The sequence below is a fragment of the Stenella coeruleoalba genome, assembly GCF_951394435.1.
Source record: "Stenella coeruleoalba genome assembly, chromosome: 2".
Classification (NCBI taxonomy): domain Eukaryota; kingdom Metazoa; phylum Chordata; class Mammalia; order Artiodactyla; family Delphinidae; genus Stenella; species Stenella coeruleoalba.
This window is the reverse complement of record NC_137147.1, coordinates 138,836,393-138,848,627: the sequence shown is the minus strand read 5'-3', so window position 1 is coordinate 138,848,627 and position 12,235 is coordinate 138,836,393. Positions and strand designations below refer to the sequence as shown.

General features: G+C 48.1%; 1 long non-coding RNA gene across 1 annotated transcript in view; it reads left to right on the top strand.

The window, feature by feature from the left end:
- Nucleotides 1-6,007: 6,007 nt before the first annotated feature.
- Nucleotides 6,008-12,235, top strand: part of LOC307182582 — a 59,575-nt gene continuing 53,347 nt past the window's right edge. Inside the window, exons 1-2 of the long non-coding RNA XR_013827208.1 lie at nucleotides 6,008-6,214; nucleotides 11,592-11,707. This is a non-coding gene — a long non-coding RNA (uncharacterized lncRNA). The remainder of the gene's footprint in view (nucleotides 6,215-11,591; nucleotides 11,708-12,235) is intronic.

Sequence of the window (12,235 nt, the reverse complement as noted above, 5' to 3'; positions counted from 1 at the left end):
CCTCCCACCTGGGCCCAGGGGAGCAGGTGAACGCACAAGGTGACCTGTCTCATGTGTGCCTCTGTCCCACGGGACCCCCAATTCTGAGCCCAACTGGGCAGCTCTTTACTCATCACTTACTATGGCAGATTGTCCAAGGTCAGAGTCGAACGTGGTTTCTCTCCAGGCAGCCCACTTCCCAGCTGCATTTGTTGATGAACCCATCAATTGCTTGTTGGTTGTCCACGTGTCCTTTAGTTCTTCACATACCGGGATGTACTCCATGCCTCGTCTGTTACACTGATCCTGCTGACAGTTACGGCCTTGCCCACCATGTTGCTTTGATGATTATAACCATATAGGAGAACAAGACCCTCTAGCTCTTTGTACCCCTTCCCACTGCCATGTTCCCCACCAGGTGCTTGCTCCCTTCTTTTCTCCAAGTGAGAACATCTTAGGCTAAACTCCAGACCCTTCTCTTGTATGGAGAGGTTCCTCTGGGGCATGCCTAGAATTCTTGTCTCACAGCCCTCCACATACCAACACCTACCTGGGTTTTCAACTCAGCCTAACACACCCTGAGTGGCTGGATCTACTCAGTACTGGGCGCTGGAAACCCAGAGATGGGAAAGAACCAGGCCTGGGGCTTCCCTGGTGGCGCAGTGGCTGAGAGTCCGCCTGCCGATGTAGGGGACACGGGTTCGTGCCCCGGTGCGGGAAGATCCCACATGCTGCGGAGCAGCTGGGCCCGTGAGCCATGGCCGCTGAGCATGCGCGTCCGGAGCCTGTGCTCCGCAACGCGGGAGAGGCCATGACAGTGAGAGGCCCGCGTACCGCAAAAAAAAAAAAGAACCAGGCCTGCCCTTGAGGGGCTCCAAGCAGTGGTCCATGTATGGATATGGTGTCACCCAGCAGGACGTGGAGCCCCTGGAGGCTGGGGTGAGTTCCACCCTCTGCCAGGTTCCGTGTGGAACAGGCAGTTGTTAGGGATTTGCTGACTCCCAGATTCCCTTCAGCCAGCCTCCCAAGAGCCCAAGATGGGCTTGGGCATTTTTAAACCCTCTCCTGGCGCTGGGCAGACATCCCAGACTGCCAGTGGACCGTGCAGAACGTGGCTGCTTCTTCACTGTGGAAAATGCCTTCATATTGCAGACACCTCCACCACAAGGGCCCTGTCCCTTAGCCTTCCTGCTTGGAAGGGCTGCGGTGACAGGGCTGTCTGGGGCAGAAGCAGACACTCACCTTCACCACAGGAAGCGTTACCAGATCCCTGTCCTCCACCCCTGCCCCTCCAGTCCACCAGCCCAGGGAGGGGGGATGCAGGCCCTTGGAGCAGGGAAGGGAAGAGGGCGATGTTGACAGAAGCCCCTTACTCTCTGTGCGTGTGTGTTTCTATTTGGGAACAACCTGCACACTATCTTCCCTTAGAATTTTAATTCAGTAACAGACACGAGTGGATCAGCCTTACTGTGAGAGAGAAGGTGAGCATCTACAGGGTCGGGTCTGCAGAGTTCTACGAAACTCCTGTCCCAGAGCCCCTCCCTTATAGCTGGCTGTCCCATTGCCTGGAATCCCCCCCATGGGCACCGTCCTTTTGGGTTAAGCATTGCCCTTATTGCCAGAGCCCTACCTATACATGTCCCCCTGGGATTGGGATGCCGACGTGAACGGGGTTGAAGGACCGAGGAAAGGAAACAAGGGGGCAATGAAAAAGGGTGGGCTCAGCTGGGAGGAGGGAGATGGCGACACTGAAGACAAAGGTCTTGGATTTCAAGGTCACAGTGATTAAGGCAAGATTCAAAGACCAGGAAGTTTGCTTGGAGCTTGAATCCAGCCAGCAGGTGGCAGGTTATGGCCTTCTTATCAAGCCCATTTTTTTGGAGCTGGGTCCCCTTCTGTCACCTCCCACTTCACCCCAGAATGAATAACCCAACCATAGGCACGAGGGCCTCGTGGCATGCAGGCACACAGAAGAGCCAGCATCTGAAACGCCCCAAGTATCAAAAGAAGGGAGGCTCAGAAGGGGGCAGCAGGACCCTCGCTGCCCCAGGTCAGCTCTCTCCAAGGAACGGCCAGAGGAGGGCGCTCACCTCACCTTCCTCTGAGGCTGCCTGTTCTGTCCTGAATAGCTGGAAAGAGGCTGGATCGGGGTTCCTGTCCCAGCCCAGCCCCTGACCTGCTCTGTGACCTTGAGCGGCTCCCCCCTCCCTGCCCTGCCCAAGGGACAATGGCGGGGAGGGGCCTGGTGAGTCTGCAATTCGAAGAGGCTGGGAGCTGAGGAGGTGGCAGAAGGAAGCGCCGGGGAACATGAAGGGAGGGAAGAAAAGGCAGGGAAGGAGGAGAAGGGGTCTGAGCCAGACCTCTGCAGCCCGGTGGTCACAGCCGAGCCCGGGCCTGGTGCTCACCAGCTCTAGAGCCTCGCAGTCTCCAGGAAGTCGCCGATGAGAGAAATGGGAGCTGCGTCCCGGGCAGGGATACAGCCCGGGGCAGAGGAAGAAGGGTCTCGGCTAGACCACGGAAGCCCTGAATCCTTGCCCCGGGAGGCTGGACGCCACTCAGCTGAAGCAGCAATGAACCCCTCCCGCTGGCTGAAGCAAAGGGAAGGGATCAGGGGAGGCTGTGAAACAGGGAGCCAGGCGAGGGTGGTGGTTTAGTGGTGGGTGGGGGGAGGGGATGGGGAAGGGGTGCCTGGGGCTTCAGGATGTTCATCTTAGGGGAGGGGGGAGGGGGAGGGGAGGAGGGGGATGGGGAGAAGAGGGAGAGGAAAGGGGTCGTGCGAGGAGACCTCCCAGGAACGGATCCAGAGCTGGGATGGGAGATGAGTCACCCCCTGCCAACAGACCTAGGCACCTTGCTTTATACCTCTCTTAAACCGGCACCATCCCCAGCGGGGGACCTAGGACAGAGCTGGCTGCACCCTGCTTAACAAGTGACCTTCAGACTAGCTCACAGAGGGATGGCCGTTCTTAACTCCGTTGGGTTCTTTTTGTCACTAAAAGAACTGTTCACCTCTTGGGGCTGCTTGGCACTGTCCTGTGAAAGTCCGCCACCCACCCTAGGGTCTCCCACCCTAACCTGTCCCCCACCTGCCTCAGGATGCCTGACATTCACACATTTGTCCATCCTTTGGTGAAGTCATTTGTAATGATAATGAAAGTAGCTTATTTGTCTCTCTTTGCCTACTGGGAGGCAAATAGACAGTTTTCATTCAAAAAACTATTTTATGAAATATTTATCAAGCGCCTTTTCTACATCAAGTATTATCCTAGGTGCTGGGACAAAAGAGATGAACAAGATATAGCTCTTGTTCTCAAAGAGATTCCACTCTAATTCATAATTAAAATTCACATGCAATGCAGAGAGGAATGTCTGGGAGGAACTAGAGGGCTAACAGTGATTTTTTCAGGGTGATGGGATAACACGTTAACTCTATCCTTTTTGAATATCTGCATTTTTCTACAATAAACAAATTTTTTCAATAAGAGAGGAAGGTTTGGGTTTTTTTTTTTTTTAAGATTTTAAACACATGTAATAGCATAGGATTGGCTACTAACTGTTTCCCTTGGGATGAAACCTCAAGCTTATTCTGCTCAGTTCACCAGGAATGGGAACTGGGGCTTTTCCTCCCATGTCTCCACGGCCCCTCTGGACCAGAAAAGATTGCCCACGTGGGTAGTTGGATGGGGTGAGCAACGCACGTCTGGCCACGTGTCACTTCTGTTGGACGCTTGACGGGAGGGAGCCTGATAGGAGACCTCTCCCCACCCCCCCCCACCAGCTCCCTGCCACCACGGCTCACGTGGATTCCTGCACAAGCAAAGGTGACGACAGATTTTCACTGGGCTACTCTGGATCCTCTTGATGGTGACTTGGGCTTCCCTGATCCCTCTAGGTCTGGTGCCACCCACTGACCTCCTCCTACCCTACCCCAGGTGTCCCCAGTCCCTAATCTTGCCTAAGGAGGAGCAGGGCGCACTGGGTCTTCACCCATCCTCTTCCCAATCTACTGTTTGTGGCATAGAATCCGTGACCTGCTTCCTCTGGCATTGAGCCCTTTCTCCTCTTCAAATCAAAACCCTAGGCTGTCAAAAGTCTTTATTGTCTCAGCCATGAATTTTTGAAAATATGTTTGGAAACTCAGAAGCTGAGTATTGATTGTTTTTTATATATTCCTGCTATCAGAATCCTAGTTTTCCCTCGGGCAGTGAATATCTCTGGCTGGGATGGGGAGAAGGTACGTCAGGCACTACAAGATCAACAACTGTTGTTTACCAAATCGATCCGTTCACCCACCTCCCACCCCACCAACATGCATGTATGCGTGCACGCACACACACGCACACGCACACACGCGCACACACACACACGCACACACACACACGCGCACGCACACACACGCACACACACACACACACACCTGGATCATTAAAATGACCAGAGATTAAGATAATCTAGAACTGGAGAAAATTAATTAATGACATGGAGCTGGAGAACATAGTTTTTTTGCTAATTTTCAGTTAACATTTGCTGGACAATGACATTACATTAGGTGCCAGTGATATAAAACCGATGGAGATACACAAATTGCTGGCCTTGGGTTTATTGAGAGATGTAGATATTTGAATGAGTAATTACAGTTCAGTGTAGTAAATGAAACAAGAGGCAAGGGGGCAGGGCACAACCTTTGAAAGAATGACATAGCCCAAGGACATGACATAAAGTGATTAGAAACAAATGGGTCCAAGATGGCGGACAAGTCAACTTTTTCCACTAGACCTTGAGCCTCAGTATATGCTCACAGCAGCAAGCTAAATGACACACCCACAGGCGCCATGACAGTTCCAAGGCTGACCATAAGGATCAAAAAGTGGGCGGTGGGACTTCCCTGGTGGTGCAGTGGTTGAGAGTCCGCCTGCCGATGCAGGGGACACGGGTTCGTGCCCCGGTCCGGGAGGATCCCACATGCCGTGGAGAGGCTGGGCCCGTGAGCCATGGCCGCTGAGCCTGCGCGTCCGGAGCCTGTGCTCCGCAACGGGAGAGGCCACAACAGTGAGAGGCCCAAGTACGCAAAAAAAAAAAAAAAAAAAAAAAGTGGGCGGTGGCCCAATTCCTGGAAATCCCCACCCCTTCCTGAAATAACTGGAATACTCCTCCCACTCATTAGCCTATGAAATTACCCACTCCTATAAAAACTGACAACCGCATACCCTGGTGCCTTTCTCACCCTCTGAGATGGTCCACACTCTGTCTGTGGAGTGTGTTTCTCTCTAAATAAATCCACTTCTTACCTACCACTTTGTCTCTCACTGAATTCTTTCGGCGATGAGACGTCAAGAACCTGACCTTCATTAAGTCCTGAAACCAGGTGTGTGATCTCAGTTGGAAGACTGTGGGTTTTGGCCGGTTTCAAGTCCCAGCTGCATGCGTTTGAGTCCCAATCAGGGTTTTGGCTGGGTTTGAGTCCCGGCCGTGTGGGTTCAAGTCCCAAACTGAGGTGCACGGTTTCAGCTGGTGACCACAAAGGGACAGTGGTAAGGTAAGAAAATGTTGAGAGTCAGGTCTTGGTCCTAAAGAGGCCAGTAGGATGCCACGAGCCAGGCATACAGGGGAAGATGTTCTGCCGACGTCTGCTCATTTTTTTTTTTTTTTTTTGCGGTACGCGGGCCTGTCACTGTTGTGGCCTCTCCCGTTGCAGAGCACAGGCTCCGGACGCGCAGGCTCAGCGGCCATGGCTCACGGGCCCAGCCTCTCCACGGCATGTGGGATCCTCCCGGACCGGGGCACGAACCCGTGTCCCCTGCATCGGCAGGCGGACTCTCAAACACTGCACCACCAGAGAAGCCCTCTGCTCATTTTTGACCAGTGGGTCAACCCCGTATACTTATGCACATCCAACAGCAGGTCCAAGACAGAATTGTTCATCTCTATACTCTTCTCCTTGCCTCTGAGGTTTTTCTTCTATATTCTTGTATTCTTGTTCATTCCTGCTCTATTTCTTTCTTTCTTCTGTTAAACCCAGAAGATCTGTGTGACCACCAAGGTGTACTTTTTATTGCTTTCACTCCCCTCCCTCTGACCCTTACAAGTGCTGACCCTTTATTCCCAACTTATAGGTAGAACAACTCCCACTCATCGTCAACACAACTGGGGACGTCTTCTGTGCCATTTCTTTGCGACTTTTTGGACACTAACACCTGGTTGGGAGACTACCTTGGAAGGGATATCATCTAAAATTGTAAGTACAAATCTTGACTAAATTGCACGGTGGATTTTGACCTAAGAGTGGAGTTTTGGATAGCTCAGGAGTTAAAGACATCACCTCAGGCTTGTCTGAAATGGGTCAGGCTGCAACAATCCCAACCAACACCCCTCTGGGCCCTATACTCCAGGATTAGGAAAGATACGGACAACAGGAATTAAAAGGAAAAAACTTAGTAGGTTAGGTAATCAGGTTGGGCCACAATATGAGTTAGGACATTTAAAATGGAGTGAAGTACCTTATGTTCCAATTTTCATGGCCTTGTATCTAGGCAATGAAACCCAAAAGGAACTTAAGGTGTATGTAGCTCGGGAGGGATAACGCTAGGAAGGACACAGAGGACATTTTAACTGACTCACCCTACAGGTCCATGGATCCCTACTCCCCCGAGGTACAGACCCTTTTGCCTATGCATTCCATAGCCTAGTCTGCCCCAGACATCAGGCACAAAATTCAGAAAGCAATTGCTGGTCCTCAGACTCCAATGAGTGATTTGTTCCAATTGGCCTATTTGGTTTTCAGTAATAGAGATATGGCCCAAAAGGCTGAATGCACCCAATAGAAATATGCAAAAGGCCCAAATGATTGCAGTGGCTTTGTCCACTCAGAGACCACTAAAGGGGAAGCTGGCTTTTCTGGGCCAATCTGGCCCTGGCAGACCACAAGGCCCACGGGTACCCATACAAGGCCAGTGTGTGCCCTGTGGACAAAAGGGGCACTGGAGGGAAGATTATGATTGATGTGCCCTTTACAAACAGCCAGGGCATTGGAAGAGGGAATGCCCCAGATGCCAGAGAGCGACAGGGACCCCTCAGCCCTTGATGGTTTTGAAATCAGAAAACTAAAGGAACCCAAGGCCGAAAGCGGCTCCGCCTAGAGATACATCTGCATAACTAACTCTTGGGTGGTCGTTGATGTCGCGGCCATTTCATAGGATTTCTTATAGACACTGGTGCAACCAGGACTGGAAACCTTAGCAGCCATAAGGAATACGTAATGGGGTCTTCAGGGAAGAGACAGGGGCACACTTTCCTGGAACTCCTTTTGTGCGAGATCGACGGCCAGCTGTTTTTACATTCCTTCCTGTTTGTGCCTGACTGTCCCATCCCTTTAATGGGAAGAGATTTATTAACTGAATGAGGGGTCACTCTGTTTCTCGAGGGGCAAGGGAACCACCCTCATCACCAAATGGTTCTAACAAAAAGCAAAACGGAACAGATAAAATCTGAAGCTAAAATAAAAGCCTTAGTAAACCCTGGAATACGGAATATCGAGGTTCCGGGCTTGGCCAACTATATCCAGCCAGTGATTATTAAGTAAAAAGCGTTATATAGTATCTAAATATAAGGTACAAATTTCTTAAACCTAGGGAAGATCCTCAGAAATGTTTGCAAGTAGATTACCAAAACAGCAGGCCGCCGGTCTGCCTAAACGGACCATAGCTGATATTCAGAGCCCGATAGGAATTTTGGAAGAGGCCTTCTCCCCTAAGCTAAATGAGGAAAAGTAAAACTCTCCAACATAGGTGAATGGGTCTGTCAGTCCTTCAATATCATTGAGGTAACCACCCAATTCTTTGAAAAAGAAAACAAAACTGTCTTTGTTTCACAAATGTTGTCTTTAGGGGATCAGAGGTGTGGCTCCAAAAATAATACAAAGCCCACCAATCCTTTTACCACTCCCAAAACCTTCCCTATTGATCTTAAGAGGCTAGTAAGGAAAACCAAGTCATCCTAGGAGGAACTTGCCTGTACCTTTGAGATACAAATGTCCTATCTGGTCTTCTCAGGAACCCTTATCTCTGCTAGCTTTTAAAATAAACGAATGTTTAAAAAGTAATTTAGAGGGCTTCCCTGGTGGCGCAGTGGTTGAGAGTCCGCCTGGCGAGGTAGGGGACACGGGTTCGTGCCCCGGTCCGGGAAGATCCCACATGCCGCGGGGTGGCTGGGCCCGTGAGCCATGGCCGCTGAGCCTGCGCGTCCGGAGCCTGTGCTCCGCAACGGGAGAGGCCGCAACAGTGAGAGGCCCGCGTACCGCAAAAAAAAAAAAAGAAAAAGAAAAAGTAATTTAGAACTTTAATTGTCAAGGATAAATAGAAATCTTAAGTGTCTTTTCTGTAAATGCTAGTAAAAAGGGTTCAGCCATCTAGGTAGGTGACCTTGATTAGTTCCATCTGCTAGGAGCCCAATTTGAATCCAGCCCCTTGTAACTGATGGCTTTTATATTGTGCCTGACTCAGGGCTGAAATTTTTTTTTTTTTGGAGGTACGCGGGCCTCTCACTGTTGTGGCCTCTCCCGTTGTGGAGCACAGGCTCCGGACGCGCAGGCTCAGCGGCCATGGCTCACAGGCCCAGCCGCTCCGCGGCATGTGGGATCTTCCCGGACCGGGGCACGAACCCGTGTCCCCTACATCGGCAGGCGGACTCTCAACCACTGCGCCACCAGGGAAGCCCAGGGCTGAAATTTTGAAATGGGAACTGTGAGGCCTCTGTGTTTGTGTGTTCATATGTATCTATACGTGTGTTGTAGGTGTGTGATATTGCCAAAAATGGATTCGTAAAAGAACTCTACTTAATAGTATTAAAAAAAATTAAGTGCTTATATAAATACTCAGAAATAGAAAATAAGTGCTTATATAAAAAAATTAATTAAAAAAATTAAGTGCTTATATAAAAAAATTAAGTGCTTATATAAATTAAAAATAAAGTGCTTATATAAATACTCAGAAAAAAATTAAGTGCTTATATAAAAAATTAAGTGCTTATATAAATACTCAGAAAAAAAATTAAGTGCTTATATAAAAAATTAAGTGCTTATATAAATACTCAGAAATAGAAAATAATCTGGCCAGAATGAATTTCAGGTTCATGTCATCTGGAAAATATTCAGTACTAAACTGCTGTCTGGTACTGAAGGTGACTTAAGCTTGTTGGTTTTATTAACATAGACATGTAAGAGTCATCGATGTTAAGCGTAATACTTCTAATAAATCTAAGTTCATTAGAGGTCAAATAAGACCTTATTCTATGTTACAAATTTGTCAACAAGAAAGGTAACTCAATGTGAAAAAACTTTTTAAAAAATTTATTTATTTATTTTGGGCTGCATTGGGTCTTCGTTGCTGCGCGGGCTCTCTCTAGTTGCGGTGAGCGGAGGCTACTGTTCATTGCGGTGCACGGGCTTCTCATTACGGTGGCTTCTCTTGTTGCCGAGCACGGGCTCTAGGTGTGTGGGCTTCAGTAGTTGTGGCGCACGGGCTCTAGTGCACAGGCTCAGTAGTTGTGGCGCACGGGCTTAGCTGCTCCGCGGCCTGTGGGAGCTGCTCCGCGGCTCGAACCCGGGGAAGCCCGAAAACAACTTCTAAGAGTAAGATATGTATTTTTAGTAAAAGAAGGTGTGAAGAATGAAAACTACTGAAAAGAGTTATACATGATCAGGATTTTCTAAGATTGGATTAAATTTAGTTGGGTAAATGGATTTTGTTGGTAGTGGGCTGGGACAAGACTGGATTTGGTTTCTCCCTCCAAAGTTTTCTTGAAATGCTGCTTTTAATAACAGATAGTATGAGTTTTTTGCCTTTAAGTGATCTGTATTTGTTTTTGAGATCTTTTGTAACTTTAGTTAAGTATTGTCTCACAGTGACCTATGATCTTATTTGACCAAGTGTTTTAAAACTTTTGACAAACTTCCCAAATGTCAAATTTTAATTAAGCTTGTTTTGATTTCCAGCTAACTTTGGGGTACGTTAGAGGACCCCTAGGTATCTTAGAAGAGAAATATTTAACTAGGGTTATTTGGTATGTTAAATGTAATCATTCGTATTTCTGCTTATTGTAACCAAGTTTCTTTATCGATTACATTGTAATCAGATGTTTAACTATGCCTTTTAAGTCTTTTGTCATTTATAGATATTTTTGTACTCTGATGCTGTTACAAAAAGTGCTTCATCATCAGGGAGATTCATAGAAAGTCTATGGAAGCAGTTACAACAGTTCCACACCAAGATGATGGCTATGCGAGGATTCCAAGCCCATACTGACTTAAAACAAGGAACTGTCCTGCCCCAGGGGCCCCCTAGATCTGGCATCCAGGGATGTTTACTCCCTGACAGGCAGGGTTGATGCCCCTACTCAGCCTTGAAGTAGTTACACAAGACGGACCATCACCCTTCTGCTTCCCATAAGAATATGGGAGTAAAATCTGAGGGGGGAATGAAATAGGCGGCAAGAGGGCAGGGCACAACCTTTGAAAGAATGACATAGCCCAAGGACATGACATAAACTGATTAGAACCAAATGGGTCCAAGATGGCGGACAAGTCAACTTTTTCCACTAGACCTTGAGCCTCACTATATGCTCACATCAGCAAGCTAAATGACACACCCACAGGCGCCATGACAGTTCCAAGGCTGACCTTAAGGATCAAAAAGTGGGCGGTGGCCCAATTCCTGGAAATCCCCGCCCCTTCCTAAAATAGCTGGAATACTCCTCCCACTCATTAGCCTATGAAATTACCCACTCCTATAAAAACTGACAACCGCATACCCTGGTGCCTTTCTCACCCTCTGAGATGGTCCACACTCTGTCTGTGGAGTGTGTTTCTCTCTAAATAAATCCACTTCTTACCTACCACTTTGTCTCTCACTGAATTCTTTCGGTGATGAGACGTCAAGAACCTGACCTTCATTAAGTCCTGAAACCAGGTGTGTGATCTCAGTTGGAAGACTGTGGGTTTTGGCCGGTTTCAAGTCCCAGCTGCATGAATTCGAGTCCCAATCTGAGGTGCACAGTTTCCTAAGTAGTATGTAGGAGCAATCAAAACACCACTTTATGGTGATAGGTAGTCTGAGTTTTATTTTTTATTTATTGAGATATAATTGATATATAAGTTTGTGTACGTTTAAGGTGCACAAGGAGTTGATTTGATACATTTGTGTATGGCAGCATGATTACCACCGTAGTGTTAGCTAACACTTCTATTACTTCACATAATTACCATTTCTTTTTTGTGGTTAGAACGTTTAAGATCTACTCTTTTAGCAGTTTTCAAGTATACGATACTATATTTTTGACTATAATTACTAGTATTTTTGACTATAATTACTAGGCAGTGCATTACCTTCCCATCTTCTAGTTACAAGTTTGTACCCTTTGACCAGCATCTCCCCAAACCCGTGGTCCCCCCCGTTCTCTGGTAATCACCATTCTTCTCTCTGTTTCTATGAGTTTGGCTTTTTTTGATTCCACGTACAAGTGATATACGATATTTGCCTTCGTCTGGCTTATCTCACCGAGCACAATGCGCTCAAGGTCCATCCACGTTGTCGCAAATGGCAGGATTTCCTTCTTTCTAGTAATCCGAGTTCTTAAAGTGAAAGTAGTTTTCCACCAGAGAAGAGAGAGAGGCCTTCCAGTCGGGGGACAGCGTGTGCGAATTCACAGAGGAAGGAAACAGCTGACTCTGACTCAGGTGAGTGATGGGGGTGGGGGGGGCGGGCGGGGGGAGCCCAAAGGGCCTGGACTTGCTGAAGGAGAAAGCTAGTGAGCAGACAGTCTGCAAAGGGCCTTTTCCTCAGGCAATTTTCTGGAACGCACTATGGAAAGCCCCAGGAGGTTTTTATACATCAGACTGATCAGATGAAATTTGCATTTGAGAGAAACCAATGGGGAGAATGCAAAAGAGAGACACTTAGGGCAAGAGGCTGGTGAGGATCTTCTGGGAGTACACAGGTGAGATATGAAGGGAACTGACCTCGAAGCTCAGGAGCAGTGGGGGAGGGTGTGTGTGTGTGTGTGTGTGTGTGTGTGTGTGTGTGTGGAGGCTGCAGTGTATGATAAAGTATTACACTACCTTGCAGAGAGATCAGGGGAATGATTATTCTTAGTGGGTCATGAAGTCAATTTAATGCGCTCCAACCAGCATTTTTTGGTAGAAAAGAATTAAGTAGAATAGGAAAGATATATTAGTGTGTATCATATGAAATAAGAGTAACTGTGC